The sequence below is a fragment of the Bactrocera tryoni genome, unplaced genomic scaffold (assembly GCF_016617805.1).
Source record: "Bactrocera tryoni isolate S06 unplaced genomic scaffold, CSIRO_BtryS06_freeze2 scaffold_7, whole genome shotgun sequence".
NCBI classification, from domain to species: domain Eukaryota; kingdom Metazoa; phylum Arthropoda; class Insecta; order Diptera; family Tephritidae; genus Bactrocera; species Bactrocera tryoni.
In genome coordinates this window covers 6,553,635-6,573,359 of record NW_024396366.1, presented here as the reverse complement: position 1 = coordinate 6,573,359, position 19,725 = coordinate 6,553,635, and the positions used below count along the sequence as shown (strand labels likewise).

The 19,725-nt window shown below is 35.6% G+C and overlaps 2 protein-coding genes across 3 annotated transcripts in view; one reads left to right on the top strand and one right to left on the bottom strand.

The window, feature by feature from the left end:
- Positions 1 to 19,725, bottom strand: part of LOC120781598 (putative nuclease HARBI1) — a 56,613-nt gene that overhangs the window by 7,825 nt on the left and 29,063 nt on the right. The gene's annotated exons all lie outside the window — the stretch shown is intronic.
- Positions 1 to 19,725, top strand: part of LOC120781597 (galactosylgalactosylxylosylprotein 3-beta-glucuronosyltransferase S) — an 88,336-nt gene that overhangs the window by 44,429 nt on the left and 24,182 nt on the right. The window contains exon 2 of one of the 2 annotated variants that reach the window (XM_040113833.1): positions 16,315 to 16,405. The exons of the other annotated variant lie outside the window; for it this stretch is intronic. The gene's annotated coding sequence lies outside the window, so the exon portion shown is untranslated. The remainder of the gene's footprint in view (positions 1 to 16,314; positions 16,406 to 19,725) is intronic. 2 annotated transcript variants of the gene reach the window in all.

Sequence of the window (19,725 nt, the reverse complement as noted above, 5' to 3'; positions counted from 1 at the left end):
TCCCCATTTCATGTAAGGTATGTATAGAAGTGTCACCGAGCAAAATATCATCTTTGGTAAAATACCTGTACTCTGCCATTCACTGGCTCTTAGACTAGCAGTTATCGGGTATTCCGTGTGTTTAATGGGTGAATCTACGAGTACAGTAATTTTTCTGCTGGATTTGAATCATATGTGGCACAAAATTTATCAGCTTTTAACATATGCGCATGTTACAAATTTTCGATGCGTGAAAAATGGAAATTCCATCGAGTACTGCCATGCATACATATGTATATACACCCAACTCTTTTTTTACGTTCCTCAGAAATCCGTGTAAGAAAAGAGGCGTTTCCTATAGTAAAATGGGGGATACGTTCCATGTCATCTGAAACCCGTGTAAGATGAAATAAAGAACTATACAGTCGATCTCTTTTTAACGCGGTTTGCCGGGACACAAATTTATCCGCGTAAAAAACCCACATTTCAATTCAAATTTGTTTATTCGTTGCTATTTTACGAAAAATCCGCGCAAAAAAAAAATCCGCGTTAAAATAACCAAAATTCCAACTGTTACTCAAATTTGGGGAAGTAAACAAGTTTATTACATATGCACATATTCGCTATGCGTTGATATATTCTATATCTTTTAGTTTGACAGAATTTGGACAAAAAATCATATTGAGTTCAATTACATATATCCGCTATGCATTGATATATTTTAAATATTTTAAACCTGTTTTACAAGATTTGGGCAAAAATTCACATTGAGATCAATTGTAACTTAAATTATATTAAACTACGTACAAAGCAGTATTTTAGTTCTTAAAATAATCTGTTAATAATCTTTGGGGTTTTTCTTTATGCATCTTTTTATATAAATAATGGTAGCACTCCATAGCGTTTTTAAAATCTCGACGAAACTTTGATAAGCGTTCAACATTAGGATCATGATCTATAAAATGATTTTCAAGGTCAGCAGCTTTGTCTAATCCTTCTCGAAGTAATTTTGACGAAAGTGAAACGGGTGGAGAGCTGACACCATCTTCTGCATTTTCAAGGTCATTATTATTATTATTATCAATTGCATAAATAATTTCCACATCGTCTAGAGCATACAGATCAAACAGTTCATTAATATCGTCAATATCCATGTCGTCAAAACCTTCACCGCCGATGCTTTTGGCTAATTCAACTATTTCCGCCTAGGTAACAAGTCCTTCATTATCACTTCCTTCTTGTAACACAACATCTTGCCAAAGATTTTTCCAGCATTTACTTAGGTTGGTTTTTGTAATATCCTTTGCGGCAATTTTAATACAATCGATACAATTCTTTACATTAAAATCTTTCCAAGCAGAAATCACATTAATTGCGGAATTACTTTCCAATTTATTCAAAATGAACCTAAACGAATGTTTTATGTAATAAGTTTTTAAAGCTGCAATGATGCCTTGGTCCAGCGGTTGCAAAAGAGATGTTGTGTTTGGGGGAAGAAATAGCACTTTGACGTTTGGGTGCTCAATAATCATGTATCCTCTTAGTTCAGGCACAAAACACTTTTCGAACCACTCCTTGAAAAGCGATGCGGTCACCCAAGCCTTTTTGTTTGCCATCCAATGTACTGGCAATTTCTTTAGATCCATTCCTAAAATCGGAAAACATAAAATTTTTGCAAATCAGCTATTAATGATTAAAACTTACCTTTTAAAGCTCGCGGCTTTAAATTTTTGTTCACTAATAGAGGTTTTAAAACCTTGTCCCCTGATGCATTGCTACACAGTAAGAGCGTGACACGCTCCTTTGCTGTTTTAAACCCGTGCACCGATCTGGTTTGTTTAGCTACGTAAGTGCGGCTTGGCATTTTCTTCCAGTATAGACCGGTTTCGTCCGCATTGAAAATTTGGTCTGCAACATAGCCATGTGCTTTAATTGTGTCTGAAAAAGTTTTCGGGAAAATTTTTGCTGCCTCTTGATCTGCCGATGCACTTTCGCCTGTTATCTTGACGTTGTGCAGCGAGTTTCTTTTCAAGAAGCACCTAAGCCAACCATTACTTGCACAAAATTGTTTCGTATTTTGCATATTTGAACTAGATGGTTTTTCGCATTTAAATTTTTCATAAAACACAGTGGCCTTTTCTTTTATGCAGCTAGTATCCACAGGAATTCTTCTATGGACGAGGTCCTCAATCCACCATACAAGCGCGAACTTTAACCATTACGACATCTCTAGTGTTGCACGAATATGTAAGGCTACTGGAACCGCATTCAGTAAAAGTTTTCCTTTCTTTTAATTGTGCGAACTGATGATTAGTTAATTTTATGCCTCTTGGCAATGTTTGCAGGTTTTTCCCCACTTTTTAAAGAATTTAAAATGACAATTTTTTGCCTAAGGCTTAATCTTTTGCGCTTAGGTGCCATTTCGCGGTAATTTTGTTTGTTTTCGGTTTGACATTTGGTTCCCTTTTACATGGTTGCAGGTTTGCATTTTTAATACGAACATACATGCTTATATACGGCTTAAACTTTCAATTTAAACAGTACTTGCAAAGCGCACTAGAGATTCGCCAACCGCGTTAAAAAAGTAAAACCGCGTAAAAAGGAGATCGACTGTATTTACTTCGGAAAACCGTGTTAAAAAAGTCGAAAACTATAAAATTCCAGATATGCCTACAAATTGTATGTTTATATGACATTTTATTGAGCATTAAAACTTAATATACTATTCATAATTGATACAGGTGAAAAATTGGTAGAGTATGCAAAAAACAAAAGAAATCTGTTAATCCAGAACTAAGAACAGAAAAAGTAGAATAGAAATAAGGGAAAAATATTTACTTAGCTACATAATTATTCGTCGCTACTTGATAAAAAGCGCAATTGTTTGCGACGAACTGGACTAAAGTCGGTATCATCGCTGGAGATATCCATTTTAGCAATGTAAATAGTATGCGAACAAAATGTGTAGGTAAGAGTTATCGAGTAAGTGGATTTCCCAGTTACTACTATGTATGTTCATTTCAACAATGGTGCTAAGTGTGGTAAAAACAAACATAAAACAGTGATTTACTGTAGTAGATTAAAATTTTTTTTACAAAAAAAAAATTTTTTCTCAACTGTGTAACTTCAATTTTGTGTAAAAACAGAGTTGGGTGTACATACATTTCTTGTATGTACGAGTACATACATATGTATATACATACATACATATGTATTTGAAATATAACCGAAGTGCACGAGTAAATCAGTGTTTAAGGGATGGTATACAATCCGAACGCTGTCGATCATTTCAATCATTGAAGCATGAGTATACATCATGTCGGGCAGAGATAAAGAGATGCCCAACTCTCCTGTCACTGGAAATGTGATGACCGCTCACCTACTCACCTACCGAACTTTGACAGTTGACTGGATTGTGTAGGTTTTGACGTTTTGCAATTGGAATGACTGGAACGGCCAGATTGAAATTATACCAAAAATATATGTGAACGGAGAGAATTGTTGCCGCCGTTCAAGATCGATAATAAAAAAAGTAAAACAATGAAAATCAAAGAAAATGTGAAATTTTAATATATTTTCGATTCGATTCGTGTACATGGTGCCGAGACCTTCAGAATGTTAGACCTTCGGTGATCATTTTTTTGTCGCGAGCAAGTGCTCTTTATTGATACAAATTATTCATAGAGTCAACCTCAACTGATGATCAACAAGTCAATAAAATAAAGAAATTTGTGCTTCAGAATGGACGATTAACAGTTAGAGATCAAACTGGCATCGTTTTATAAGATCATTTAGGCCTAAGGAAAGTGAAAAACGATCACTAAATTTATTCGAAAAATAGCGTCTCGTAACGTCTGTGAAACAATGCTTTCCAACTAACAGGATGTCATGAACTGGCGATGAGTATTAGATCTAATAGACAGACGATCAGTCGGTCGAATATCGGGTTAAAGGTGAACCGAAGCCGAACAAACGACGTTAAAGCCGGTCAAAAAACAAGTTTGCGTTGACAATTTTCTCTCTGTTATCAATGAGTGGTAATGTTCGAATTCCTTCCGAAAATTGACTTTAAGAACTGTTTCAAGGGTTTGAAAAAACGTTGGCAGTAGTTATTGGAGCTAAGAGGAGTTACTTTGAGGTGGACGACATAGATTTTGAAGAATAAATTAAGAATCTTAAGATTATGAACATTTTTACATATATACCTCTGTGATCAAATTGAAAGGTGAATTTTGTCCATTTCATCTCCTTCAAATTAATCCCTTCTCGCTGCAATACACTTATGCCAACGAATTTTCCAGTCTATGATGACTTGGAAAAATCCTCCGTCGTGATGGCCATCAGAGCCTTCGTCAAAACAGTGTCTTCGGAGTGGTCATAATAATTTACTAAATAGCCAGAAGTTACACGAAGGTAAATCAGCCGAATGCGGTGGTTGCCGCACGATATTAGTTGAAAATGTGGTGAAATGATCACGAATAACCAATGCAGTATGAGATGGTGCATTATCTCTCTTCTTTGTTCAATAAATTGAGACTTAGTAAAAATCGAAGAATTCACTTCTATCGTACGTATCTCAAATACTAAAGAATATTTTGACGTTAAATTGTGCATATGTAGATGTACCTAACAGCACTATCAACTTACAGAAAATTTACCGATTCGAAAAACTCGCGAAGTATAAATTAAAAATTCACCTTTCATTTTGATCACAGTAGTATATACATATGTATGTTGTTAAATTGTGTTTTCAATATCACTCAAGGTTTTCGTATGCTAACTACAACAAGAAGTTAAGGAGTTTTGTATTGTAAACAAAAACTTAAGAGAATCCCTAATCACTTTGTTTACAGTTAGTTAAATCGACAGACTTCAAAATCCTGGAAAGAAACCTTTTACTCTGCAAGCCAAAACAGATACAAGTTGTTGAGAATGGGGTTTCCACAACCTTACATCACTTTCAATTTCTGTGCTGTGAGAGTTCACTTTTGACTCTGAATTTATTTATTGAAATTTCTGTCTTGTATATATTTTCTAATTCTAATTCTTAACTAAGTTTATATGAATATGTGTATATGTATTTCGGAAAATGGAGTGGACCAATAAAGTTTACATACACCTAGTTCTATTATGTAAATTACGACACGGTTATTTGTTTTAAAATGAATAAATTTTGTGTTTTTTCTATTCATTTCAAGATATGTATATTTAACATTAAATATAGTATATGAAAATATTTTTTTTACACAAATAAAAAAAATTAATGCTAAAGCTTAAAATGCACCTAATTCATATCAAAAAGGTTTACGTACACCAATGACTATTTATATAAATCAAAAGTAATTACAATAGTTTTAGCGGTTTTTGGCCTACATATTGTTGCTATTATTGTCCCTAGACATCGACATATGCTCTCCACTCGATTTCTAGTATTATTTCCACTAAGTCGATAATCCATTTTTTTGACCATATATTGATGAAATTCGATGTTTTCGAATACGGTTTTCCAAAAAGTTGCAGATATTTTAATCAGGATTAATCAATCTATCTTGGGTCCGTATCTTGTTGGAAATTGATTTTGCTGCTATTAACAGCCGATTTAAGCACACTTAAATTTTAAATTATTTTCTTAAAATGTTCAGATACATACAGTATGTCAAGAATGAGTTTACACATGGAAAATAAACCCACTTTTTCAATTTCAGTAGCAAAATATATTGCTTTTTACTTTAGTTTAACTTATTTTTTTGTTCGATTATATTTACATACAGTATTTACAGGGAATTGGTACAAAAAAAACGGAAAATTCAATGGAAAAAGCAAACAAAAAACAACAAAAGCAAATATCATTCAATTTTGTTAGTGTCAAGAAACTCTTTTCACTATTCGTTTTTTTCACTACATTAGCATGTGTTACACGATCAACGGTAATTTACCGTTAACTATTCTACGCAATGATATTTCAAATGATTTTGTCAATCAGTTGGTGATAAATTTTTGCTTTGTTCGCGTCTAATACTCCTCTTACTGTTTTGTTAATATGCCGGGCAAAAGGTTATCATTTGAAGTGGTCCAACTATTGTACTATAATCACCAATTAGGAAAAAGTGTTAGAGAATTATCAGAAATGTTTTCTGTAACACGTACAAACAAACACGGAATTTTATCGGGTTTGTTGTCAGAAACAAAGCAATTGGATAGTCGCACACAGATTTGAAATGTAAGTTAAGAAATCAAGTTATTTAATTGTTACGAATTGATTTATCTTTATTTCTATAGGAAAAAACATAAGAATAAAACACGGATGTCTTAATTGTTGAGTTTTGGAAAAAAATGCGTATATTTAAGGGGCCTGCTTTAGAAGCTTAAAAAAATCGATTTTTTTGATTTTTTTTTTTTGAGAGGAAAAGAAATATTGATTAAAGCGAAATTTCTAGGGTTCAAAGCTATATATTTAAACATCACCCGATAATTTTTTAGATACGAATTCTTTGATATTCTGCCTTAGGGAAGCAATTGCCCGATGCATTTGTCGAACGGCGGGCAGTATGCAGGTCGCAATTTCTTTCGGAAACAAAAAAGTCAAGGAGATTCATATTTGTTATTAACTTATGATCAAGTTAAGTGTAAAATTCTAAAATTTGTTATAATTTGAATAAACTATGGTTTTTGACTAAAACAATTTTACTTTATGCTGTTTAAACATACATATGTTTAAACTTAACTTTTCTTAGTTTTTTTAGTTTAAATAGAAGATAATTTAATGCCAAAGATAATAAACTTTTCCCCAATTCCATTCGTTTAGTTTTTCTTTCAACCCTGCCCGCCTATTAAGAAAAATCGTAAAAATGAAAAACCGAGTCAAAGCTTTTGCTTTCTGCCCAAGAGCTCATATATGTATCTGCCAGACGCTCGGTCACTTTTTGCCTTCTAGCTTCGACAATATTTCGAATTAACATCTATAACTTTAGGGACTTAGATAATTTTTAAAGAGATTTAAGTAAAAAAAATTAAACTTTTTGAAGCTTCGAAAGCAGGCTCACCCTTAAAGAAGATTTACAAAACGTAACTTAACACCCAAATACGTCTTTATTCATTCGATAAATATTATCTCTTAAAATTTTTCTTTAATTCGGAACTCATTAAAAACTTTAATAGGATGGCTTCCAAATGTATTCATTTGCAAGTTTTGTCACATTAGTAAACAGCTGGTTCGAATATTGGTTTTGCGTATGTTCATTTCTGACAGCTAAGCAATTCTGTCTTGGATTCCACAAATCCCCTGATTGTTTAGCAACCGCCGACCTCTTCTTTTTATTAATCTCACTTATGTATGACATACGACGTGCAATTCGTCTATGAAAACCAGAACTATTCAACACATTCCCTACAGTTTGGGGATTTGTTTTTTTTTTTGGGTACATTTCAAAAAATTACCGTATACGGCGAAGTGCTTTCTAAAATCAGATTAGGCTAAAGGCGAGAACTCCTTTGGAACTTCCTCATCGCAGACGTTACAAGCGAAATCATTGGAGCCGGCTTTGTAAGTCGCTATGCCTTAAAGTTGACTTAAAAAAGAAACGATTAGTCGAGAACATAACATCAGTGACATCGCCTGGAAAGCTCGTAAGTAACGAAAAATTATAAATAAAAACATTCGACACATCATTCGCGTATTCAAGCCTACTCAAAGAGTTTAGCAATTTAACACGCGTGGTACAACCCGAAAACACAGCCTTATCGTCAGCCGTTCATCACATCGAAACTCGCCGCCCATCTCTATCTGCACGATTACCTTCACCAGATAAAATTGGCGGCGGCTTAAGCAGAATACGAAGTCTAATCAACTTGAGCATCTGCCGCCCATCCAACAACAGTTGGGCCAGCCCTCTTCATATGGTAATGAAAGCAGACGGTACCTAACGACCATGTGGAGATTTCAGAGCCCTCAACAGTGTATTATTTCCAGACCGATATCCAATTCCATATCTACAGGACTTCACCTGTAATTTAATAGATAGGACGATCTTTTCCAAGATCGATCTTCAAAAAGTTTTCGACCAAGTTCCCGTAAATTCAGAGGATGTTCCAAAATCGGCTATCATTACTCCTTTCGACCACTTCGAATTTATGTTTATGCTCTTCGGTCTTTGCAATGCAGCGCAGACACTACAAAGACTCATACATGTTGTCCTACGAGGACTATATTTTGCATTCCCATAAATGGGTGACATCTGTCATCATCATCCTTAGACGAACATCTATCTCACCTCCGTCAACTCTTCTAGCGCTGCAAATATATAACCTAAAACTCTATGCTTCAAAGCTAGTCATTGAAAAGTCCGAAATCACATTCTTAGGACAAACCGTCTTAGCAAAAGGAATACGACCTCTAAAACAACGCGTACAAGCTATCAAAGATCTTGACAAACCCACTACAGTCAATGGTCTCAAATGATTCTTAGCCACATTAAATTTCTACAGACGCTTTATCCCACATGCAATCGAAGCGCAAATACCTCTTTTAGTCATGTGTCCTGGAAACAGAAAGAAAGATCGCTCTAAGCTCCACTGGTTGGCTTTCGAAGAAGAGCAATACTTATGGCCATAATTTTAAATATGGCCACATCTATAGCGATCATAAACCACTAATTTACGCATTTCAGAAGAAACTCGAAAAGTTCTCCAACCGACAAGCTCGCCAGCTTGATTAAATTTCTCAGATAACTAAAGACATTCGCCACGTTGAGGGAAAAGAGAATGTATCAGCTGACATGCTTTCCAGAATAGAGGACCAAGAAGTCGATCAAGAACTCAAGCGTCTACGCCAAAACAACGTTAACTTATCGCTTCAGCTAAAGTTATACACAATACCCTGATGCGATAAACAAATAGACAGCAACCATTAGTCATAAGAAGTTCTGTTCTGAAGTGTTGCGAGCTACCCATAGATTATGCCTCCCAGGTACTCGCGCTACAGCCAGACTACTGACAAACAGATTCGTTTGGTCTGGAATTCAAAAAGACAATATTGCATTCGCAATATCATGCGAACAATGCCAAAAGGCAAAAATCACTCGACTCGCATTTAAGCTAGTTAAACGCTAGGCGACCATTTTTCTTACAATCAGGTAACCGCTATTGTTTAACAATCACCATCTGGCCAACGACTACATCATGGCAAGGTCCAAGGAAAGTATTTGTACATCCCGACCTTGCGACGTGCGAAAAGTTTTCGTCAGAAATAACTCAGTGCGCCCATCGCTGTTAAAGCCATACGAAGGACCTTATAGGGTTTTATCTCCAGAGAAAAAGTATTACAAAATCGAAATAAAAGGAAAATCAGAAAATATTTCTATAGACCGATTAACGCCTGGATATCTACCGAATGAAGACTTATCACCACAAACTCACGCAACCCTTGCAACTGGAGCAGAACGTCGACGAGTATCATTCGTTACACTTTAACTACGATCTTAACATTTGATTTAGTCTGGAGAAGGATACTATGGCAACGCTGTATTCACTGCGTTTCCCACAGCCATTCCTTCCTTTTTCTACAAACCGTCATACCGAACGGAGGTGTTCACGGAAAAACCTTTCACCTTGCAAAATAAGTATTTAAGAATTTGTAAATAATCTTTAAATAAAACAAAAAACTTCCAAATATATAACCCTATGTCTATCTCGATTAGTTTTAGGTGATACGTACAACCGTTCGGTGAACCAAACTATTATACTCTGTAGCAACATGTGGCAAGAGTACTGTAATGAAAAACGGGTAAATAAACTATTTTATACAGTGAGGGACAAAAGCCTACATACACCTGTCTGCGCGCACAACTTACCACTTTAATTTCTCACATTTTTTTTATTTTTTCGATCTTTCGGAATTTTTTCAAAAATTTTGTGTTTTAATGAATTTAGTAAGCATAAATACTTTATATTAAATTACCTAGATATAATTTTAGTCTTTAATTTGTCTCGTTTAATGATTAAAACAAAAAAGAGCTTCTACACAAGCGTTTTATTTTATAATTGTTTTTTAATTAATGACGCGACAAAACTTTGTACTTCAATCGAAAATTAGAAAAGAAAAAATTAAATTTAATTGTGGTATAAGTTCTTAATCTTAGGTAGGTAGGTAGGTAGGAGTGCCGCCCTATCGGGCTCAATTAACACTTGATGTGCCATTTTGATGCACTGTTCGTAGAACCTCCTGTATCTGCTATTACGTTTCACATTCTCTTTCAAACCATTTTGAGGTTTCGATGAAACTACTTATGTCCGATATGCTTTTAGTGGAAATCCATTCAAGGTTTGGTGCTAGATGGATTCCAAGTGTTTTGTGTCGGATCTGTGCTAGAGCTGGCTATTCACAGAGAAAGTGGAAGATTCCTTGTTCCCTGCTACTCCGCAGCCACGACAGATGTCATTGTAGGGCATACCCGTTTTGGATGCGTGTTCCCCAAATGGCCAGTGCCCTGTTGTGGTAGCTGTTACTCTGTAAATACTTTTCCTTGACCTATTTAGTAAGTCGTTGGTTCTTTTCCTGTCATATGTTGGCCATAATTGTTTAGTTATGACGCATTTTGTGATGTTTTTCCACCTGTTATTTGCAATTTGTTGAAATTGTCTATTGATCTCTCCTTTGATTGATCCTAGCGGGCTTGGTATTATCTCCGCCTCGGATTCGTTGAGGAAAGCTCCTGCCTTTGCCAACTCGTCTGCTTTTTCGTTACCGAAAATGTTCCTGTGGCCGGGAACCCAGATCAAGTTTAGTTGGAGCTTGTCTTTTATTGCGCTTAGTGCTCTCTTGCAGTTGTGTACTGTGCTGGAGTTTGTCATGGGTGAAGACAAGGCCATGAGCGCCACCTGGCTATCCGTAAATATAGTTGCTTTGTTTATATTCCCGTGGTTTTCTAATAGAGCTTCGCAGGCTTTTTCTATGCCTAGTACTTCTGATTGGAAGATGCTAGCCGAGTTCGGTAGACGTATAGAGAGAGATATGCCAAGATCAGAGGAGAATACCCCCGTGCCTACTCCGCAGTCCATTTTGGACCCATCGGTATAGACTGAGATGGTATCCTCCTCTTCTATTGAGCCTCTTCTCCCTTCTCGTGTAGATGGTATCCTTACCTGGAAGTGTCTATTGAAATCCAGCTTTGGGAGAATGTAGTCTGATTTATTAATGGTGAGCTTGTTTAGGATTACACTATGTCCATAGTTCTGCTGGTTCCAACCTCCCAATTCTTTTATTCTTGTCGCCGCAATAGCTGCTGTTTTTTGAATAAAAATGTCCATTGGTAGTTGATGCAGGATCACGTTGAGCGCATCAGTCGGACATGACCTGATTGCCCCAGTAACACCCGCACATGCTGCTCTTTGTATACCATTTAATTTTTTAATGTTGTATTGCTTGTTTTGCGCTGGCCACCATACCAGAGCTCCATATGTAAGTGTAGGTCTTATGACCGCCGCATGACTATACTTGGTTTGAGGCCCCAATTCTTGTTGACGATTCTCTTACAAGTATAGTAAGCCACTAATGCTTTGTTTATTCTTTTTTCTATATTTATTTTCCAGGACAATTTGGATAATCTTAACTTTGTTTATTTCGGTTTCGGTAATCAGAGGGTTTAAGATGATTAGGTGATTAGCCTTCTGCATCCGAACCTAGTTCCGGGCCTGCCGGTTTCGCCTCTAGGCAGGCAATGGCGTAGGAATTTCCTCTTCGCAAGTGCTAAGGTTATACCACCTTTACTCGGTGGTCAGAGCCTCGTTCGTAGTGAACGAGACCCTATGTTCCACCTAGGAACTACGGGAAAATATAAGTTCTAATATGGTATTGAACCGACTTTTGAAGATATTACAGCTTCAAAGCGAGTAGGCATTGATTCGATAAGATTTGCCATAACACCCTTAAACTTTCTCCCTCCCATACTTTTTAGTTCTATTTTACTTTTAGGCTTATGTTGAGCAACCTTACTTTTCATTAAATGCCATAGGCGCGCCATGCGCGGTGGCATGGAGCTGAGTCATCCTGGAAGACAGCATTGGAAGATATTTGCTCTTCTACGAAAGTCACATTGCTATCCTATCCTATCTCTCTATACCGTTCTGCATTTATTATTCCGTCAATAAATAATAAAGGAGACGCATCCCCAAATTAAGCATTCAGGATGCTTCACGGTCCTTATTACACAGTTTTCCTTAAGTCTCTCTTCCGCAAAACGTCGCACGTACGGGAGATGGTCGGAACAGTGCAAGTTAAATTTACTTTCATCCGACCATATGACAATTCGCCATTGCTCCACAGTCCAATTTCTGCGCATCCGTGCCCACTCCAGCCTCTTGGTTCTCATTATCTGCGTCAAATGGGGCTTTTTCGCAGGTCTCCTACCGAAAAGTCCGAGTTCCTCAAGCCTTCTCTTTACCGTCCTTACTCTAATATTTACGTCATGTTGGTGCTCTAAGTCCCTTCTTATTTCCACACCACTTTCGGATCGATCCATGAGACCCATCCTGTAGATAAAGCCAACTGTTCGGCTGGTAGTCTTTCTTCTTAGACCTTTCCTACTTTTGGTATCCAAACGATCTTCAGGACTTTTTTTTTTTAATAAATTTGGCACCGTGGGATGACTATACCCTCTTTGCAATATCTCCGATTGATACTCCTTCTTCGGCCAATGTAAAAATGATCACTTTTTCATCCCGCGTCAGTCTCGTATTTTTTGAGCTCATTTCGAAACCCTTACTAACTTTGTTTTAATTTTTAATGTTTTTAACAAATAACACGTCATTTATATCCAATTAAAAAAAGTTCGATACCGCAAAAAGTACCGTTATAAAGTGTCACCAAATTTTAATGGTAAGTTGTGCGTGGCCGCGTGCCTACATCCCCTATATTCATTGATATGAATGTACAATAAGTTTTTAGAAAAATGTTTTTATACAATTTTATTCTAATTACAATAAATTAAAAAAAATCTTACATTTAACATAAAACACCAAATTTACGAAAAAAAAACTCAGAAATACATACATACAGTACGCAGCTCATACTTAGTACATTGTTATGATAACGATAAAGTACCGTTAGTCTTTTTCTTTCATTACGTTTCATTACATAAATTGAATTTAGTTGTGGTTTGAATACTTGAGTAGCTACTTACATATATTTGATTCTCTAAAACTAGCCAAACACATAGCAAAACGCTAAACGATAACGAGCTCCACAGAAACTTCGTTTAAAATTCGCCAAAAACACAAAGAAAAGGAGATGCATTTTGGATCCGAAGCATACTGCACAAATTGTAAAGGACTGGTTGCCTTATTAAGCTCCAATTCAATTAAACACACCAAATCAAAGTTCATATTTGAATATTATTCAACATGTCTGAGAAATTTTATAGCGTAGAATTAGAAAGCACCAGAGCTTTAGCTCCACAAATTTATATTAAGTAATGTTTTTTTTCAGTTTATTGTTATTAGATAAAATTTTAAAATGAAACTGTATCAACACATTTTCATAAAAAGTTTTTGTACTCTCTTCTTCTTAATTGGTGTAGACACTGCTTACGCGATTATTGCCGAGTTAAAAACAGCGTGCCATTCATTTCTTCTTTTCGCTACGTGGCGCCAATTGAATATTCCAAGCGTAGCCAGGTCCTTCTCCACCTGGTCCTTCCAACGGAGTGGAGGTCTTCCTCTTCCCCTGCTTCTCCCGGCAGGTACAGCGTCGAATACTTTCAGAGCTGAAGTGTTTTCGTCCATTCGGACAACATGACCTAGCCAGCGGAGCCGCTGTCTTTTAATTCGCTGAACTATGTCAATGTCGTCATATATCTCGAATGCGATATTCGCCGTGGCCAACGCGCAAAGGACCGTAAATCTTCTGCAGAACTTTTCTCTCGAAAACTCGCAACGTCGACTCATCAGTTGTTGTCATCGTCCAGGCCTCTGCACCATATAGCAGAACGGGAATTATGAGTGACTTATAGAATTTGGTCTTTATTCGTCGAGAGAAAACTTTACTTCTCAATTGCCGGTGTTAATTAATTATCTTAAGTTTCATTGAAAAAAATAATATATTTTTTTAGATTTACGTGTAGAAAACAAAGAATTGTGTAAAAAATATATTTAATTATTTTTTTAAATATCAGAACACACAATAACATTTATTTGAACGTAGAGAAAATTATAATAACAATAATAGGTGTGTTCTTAAAAAATCTTTTACTAATCATCGCTTTTTTCATTGGTTGAAATACATAGAAATCTGTTTGTAAGTCCATTACATTTCAACTAATGAGAAACGTGCTGACTAATAAGGGGTTTTTCTACGAACAGACCTAATATTAACAATAACATAAAAATAACAATAACACACAACCTCAAATTGTTTAATAATACTACATCATTACTCATTAAATGACTCATCTCACTGTTAGATTCACCTGAATCAGATGCTACATAATCTTTATCGTCATGGTCACATGTTACCTGACGTGGTACTTTTGATGGCGGGACAATTAAATTTAGAACTTCCACCGGTAATTTATCTGTTCTCTTTTTGGGAACTTCTCTGAGTGAGTTGATTCCAAAACCTTCGTATGTAGTATTACCAGACTTCTTTTTTTCTGTAGATTTCAAACTTTCTCTAATCGAAGTAGCTATTTTTCTATTACCCTCCAAGCGATTTGCTACTACAGCGGCTACGGTCAACTCGATGGCACTTCGCGATTCTAGTAAGTCTTCAACCCTTCGTTTTTTCGTTTTAAAAGACGACTCTTCAAAAATTTTTTTTGGTCTACCTTGAGGTAGATTGCTTCCAGTTGATGAGGTAGGACAGGGATGTTCCATTTGTAGGTGAAATTGTAAATCTGCTCCTTCTAACCAACTGCGATTTTTGTTTAAAAAACGTTCAATCATCATATTTGCTTCAGTCCATTTTTTGGAAAATTTGACGAAACACTCGAAATTTTTAACTTTATATCCTTCTGTGTATCAGGCGTTACATCGTTAGCACTAAGTTTTGTGAAAACATAATCCATTTACCGGGAATTTTACTCTATTTTACATTTTCGCCATTCTTCAAATAACTCCATTTTTCAAATAGAGCAAACTCGATCTGGAGAAAAAATAATTAAAAATTATGGGGGAAAGATGTGGTACTCGATCAAAGTTTTGAAAATATTTGTATTTAGACTTCAAAACTGGAAAAATTGGAACTATCTGCGCAAGGTTTTATTCAAATAACTATATTGGTGATTGATTGGTACACACTCACGATCAAATTCGACCCGGACAGCTACATATAAACTACGCTAACAAACTGAATCGATGAAAATTATGCTACTAACTGGAAAAGTCGGAACTATCTGCGCAAGGTTTTATTCCAATAAATTTATTAGTGATTGATTACTATTCACTCACGATCAAATTTGACCCGGACAGCTCAATATAAACTACGCTCACAAACTGAGTCGATGAAAATTTTGGTACTAAATGTGCAGTTTAACTTGCTTTGCCAATTGGTATGTGTTAGAAAGCTGTTTGGTCACAACGTGAAATGTTTTTCTGGTTATCATTTATTATTTTTTACACCGGCTCTTATGCAGCCATAAGTCTTGTCTTGATCCCATAAATTTAACGTTTATGTGTATTTTCTTTCAAACCACAAATGCTTCTCCTTAGTTCTTTGTCCTCCACGAATCAACGTTTTGCAACTCGATTTCTAGTATAGTTATAAGCCCTTATATATAGTTTTCTGGCTAACGGCATTTTGTGGCGTGGCTATGGTCCGATTGTGAACATCTGTAATACTAATTTTGACTCAATTTATCGCTTGCACGGCAACCGGACAGAACATAACATAATAACAATAAATTGAGGATTACTGTACACAATACCTGATTTATACAATACCTACTGCTTTGTTTCGAATTGCTTTTCATCAATTTTGACAACTGAATCCATTATTTGCAAAGCCACCGACTTTGTTATGGCGGTAAATGTAATAAATCTAATAGTCTAAATTTTTCTAGCTTAATTTAAAAGTGGTCGTACTAACTCGTATAGAATCATAAAAAATTATCTACACAATAAAAAGAAAATACAAAAAGCGACATTACTTAGCTTAACCAAACGAAAATATGAGATATAAATTCCAAAGTGAGAAAACAATTTCTGAAGTTTATTAAATTCCTAACATTCCTCCTCGCGTATTTTTCCCCCATTTTCGTATGGAAAACACAACATTTAAGGTTAGGTTAAATGCACTCTTCACACATTTCGAGCTATATTCACAACACGTAAAATTATATTTTGCAGAAATTGTACGATATATATTCGCATCCCGCAACCCTTTAGAAACGGAATTAGTTATTAAAGCAGAAAAGGAACATCCTCCATTGTAATTCAGGTAAGATGATTAAATAACTGAAACCAACTCTCACAAAGTCCGCGTGTGTAGAACTGAAGGACATTGAATTAGAAGTTTCGTAATCTAAAATATATTGACGTTTAAAATGTAAAAGTTTTTAAACAATTAGTAATGGCGTGCTTAGCATTGCATTCGTTTACAATTAACTAGAAGAAATCGACCGAAAATTTCAATGGTGACAGCTATACGCTCTTATAGAATATCCTTACCTTCTCTATTTAGTTCTGCAGCTCGAACTATTTTCCAGCAGCAGATTGAAGAAGTGGCGCGATAGAGAGTGGCCTTGTCTGAAACCTCGTTTGGTATCGAACGGTTCGGAGGGTGACTTCCCGAAGCTTTTAGTGTTGCTCAACGTCATTTTACACAGCCGTATTTGTCTTGCAGGAATACCAAATTCAAACATACCGGTATAGAGAAGCTCCTTAACGTGCTGTTAAAAGCAGGGGTCGAATCGTTACATCCGTGCACGGATCGGCAAACATACGAAAGAAAATTACGTGATACGTCAATCGTAAGCGGTGATTGGTATTATGACATACGATAGCGTACGGATCGTAATATATTTTCAATTTACAATAGTTTTTAAATTCCACATCGCTTTGGATAGTATTTTTAGGGCACAATAGATGTGGAACTGTCAAAACTGTTGCGAAATTTTAAATAATCTAACAAAAGCTAATTAAATATCAAAATGAATCCTACTTTGGTTTTTTATTTGAGCTCTAGTGAAAGTGATGGGCATAAAAAAATAGTGCGGAGATAGCCAAGGGATCGTAGAAATAACGTAGGTATAAAAAAAATTATGAATTCTCATTAACAAAATTTTCTTTGTAGATGTATAGTTGAACAAAGCATTGGAATCTTTAAAAGACGGTGGAGAATATGGCATGAGAGGAAGGTATCACCCCACAAAAGTGAAAGATTTGCTAACGTTTATGAGGCATTACATAGCATCTGCATAAAATTTACAATAAGTTACGACCCTTAAAATTGCGATTTTTATCACACACAAGAAATGGACACCCGAGTGGCGAACCGCTACACCGCAATTGACCAAACGATAAAAGATCAAATAAAGTATTCTTTAATATAATAAATTTAATTCAAAAATGTATATGTCCTTAACCTTGTAAATAATTTTATTTTTATTGTCAACTAAAATACAAAAATTTTGTTCATATAAATAATTTTTTTGTTAATTTTTAATAAGATATTCCATTCATTGGTTTCTTGTTTATGTTCGTTATTACTAAACATTATAAAACACTTAAAATTTAAAAAAATTTTGCTTACATTTTCATAAATTTGTCTATTACGATTGGTAGTTCGCGTTCGAACGACGATTCAAACGAACGGATACGTTTATATACTCGTTCACGTATGTCATCATGCCAGATTACGATAGAAGCGTTACGATCACGTATGTGACAATACGAAGTACAGGCTTTTACGTGACGAGTGATACGTTAACGGATGTAACAATTCGAGCCCAGCTTTAAAATCGACTTAAAGATGTCTTTTCCAAGATTTGGCGCATGGTGAATATCTGGTCAGTTGTTGATTTTCTAATCTAATGTCTAATAAGTTTGTTGACGGTGGGCTTTAATCTTTCGAACAATACGCTCAATATAACCTTATACGCGATGTTGAGGAGGCTCATTCCACAGTAGTTGGCACAGATTGTGGGTCTCCTAGCACACTTAAATTCCAATCATCGGGCATGCTTTCGTTCGACCATATTCTAGACAGAAGCTGATGTATGCTCCTTATTGGTTCTTCGCCGCCGAGTTTGAATAGCTCGGCCGGCAATCCATCGGCCCCGCCGCTTTATTCTTCTTCAAGCGGTTAATTACAACGTGAATACTTACTATAAGTATTTTATGAAATATTCTATTAATTAAAAAAAAAGCAATGGATGAGCATAGCAAAGATTACAATTGTGTTATGTGCACGATGTATGCGCAATTAAAGTGCACCAAAAATTACCGGAACTCGATGCTTTGCATGACTTAACGAAATTACTGTTTAGGAACTCTATACTTCGTACTAAGACCGTTAGGCTGTTTAGACGTTCTATATATTCTTGCACTAATAGCCATTTAATCTCTTTGCTGAGATCGCTTTGAATGCCGCTTGACTATCTCTGAGTATAGCAATGTGGTCATTACTAAAGTTGTGCTGTTTCTACACACTGAATATGCTCGAAAAACGTCAAATGGATGTGAAAAGATTAACGAGCGAACTCACGACGGACATACAGTCACTCGGAATTCAAATTGTCCTGCAATTATGATAATTTATATAAATATTTATAACACTATATCTTCTCGATTAGTTTAACCGACCGCTTGAGCATAATTTATCATCAGCAGAACCAAACAGGTTTGTTGGCCGTAAGTCCTTTTGTTCTATATGCAAAATTTAGTTATGCTTAACTAAGAAACAAATTCTTTCTTTTACGATCATTCAAAATAAATAAGTTTCTTCGGTTATTTACTCTTTTCTATTTAAAATTAAATTGGGGTGCAACAATTGTGTGTATCTAGAATATATAGCTATTGAAGAGTTTCATAATGGTCAATTTGTGGATATATAAGGTGCGTTCCATAGTAAACAGAACTTGTTGAATCTAGCGCCCCCTGGTGCGCCATCAATATGTCGACTGGTGCGTTAGAATCCGCTATCTTTATCGATTGTCCAGTGAGAATTTCATGACATTTCATCGATTGGAAGTGAAGTTATTCAGGGGTGTTCTGGAATCTGATAGTTGTCGGAATCAGAATTGAAATCGTAGTAGGTGTCATGAATTCAGATACTATTGGTTTGATATTCGAAACAGAATTTGTATCGGTTTTGAAAATAATCCGGATATTCAAAGATATTAGATTTACAAAACGTAATAAACGTAATTTAACACCCAAATACGTCTTTATTCATTCGATAAATGTTATCTTTTTAAGTCCTACTTTAATTCGAAATTTATTAAAAACTTTAATAGGATTGCTTCCAAAATTGCAAGTTTTGTCACATTAGTGCACAGCTGGTTCGAATATTGGTTTTGCGTATGTTCGAAAAGTCGAAAATCCAATCAGATTCTGGGACATCATTGAAAATCAGAATTGGTTTGCAATTCTGACAGCTAAGCAATTCTGTCTTGGATTCCACAACACCCGTGATTGTGTTTTAAGTGTCAGTATGTTTGTGTTATCGATATCGATATAAGAGCCAACATTAAATTTAGTTTTAATATAAATAAAGTTGGTAAAACTTTTACCGAAACGTTTCAATTGATGAAACAA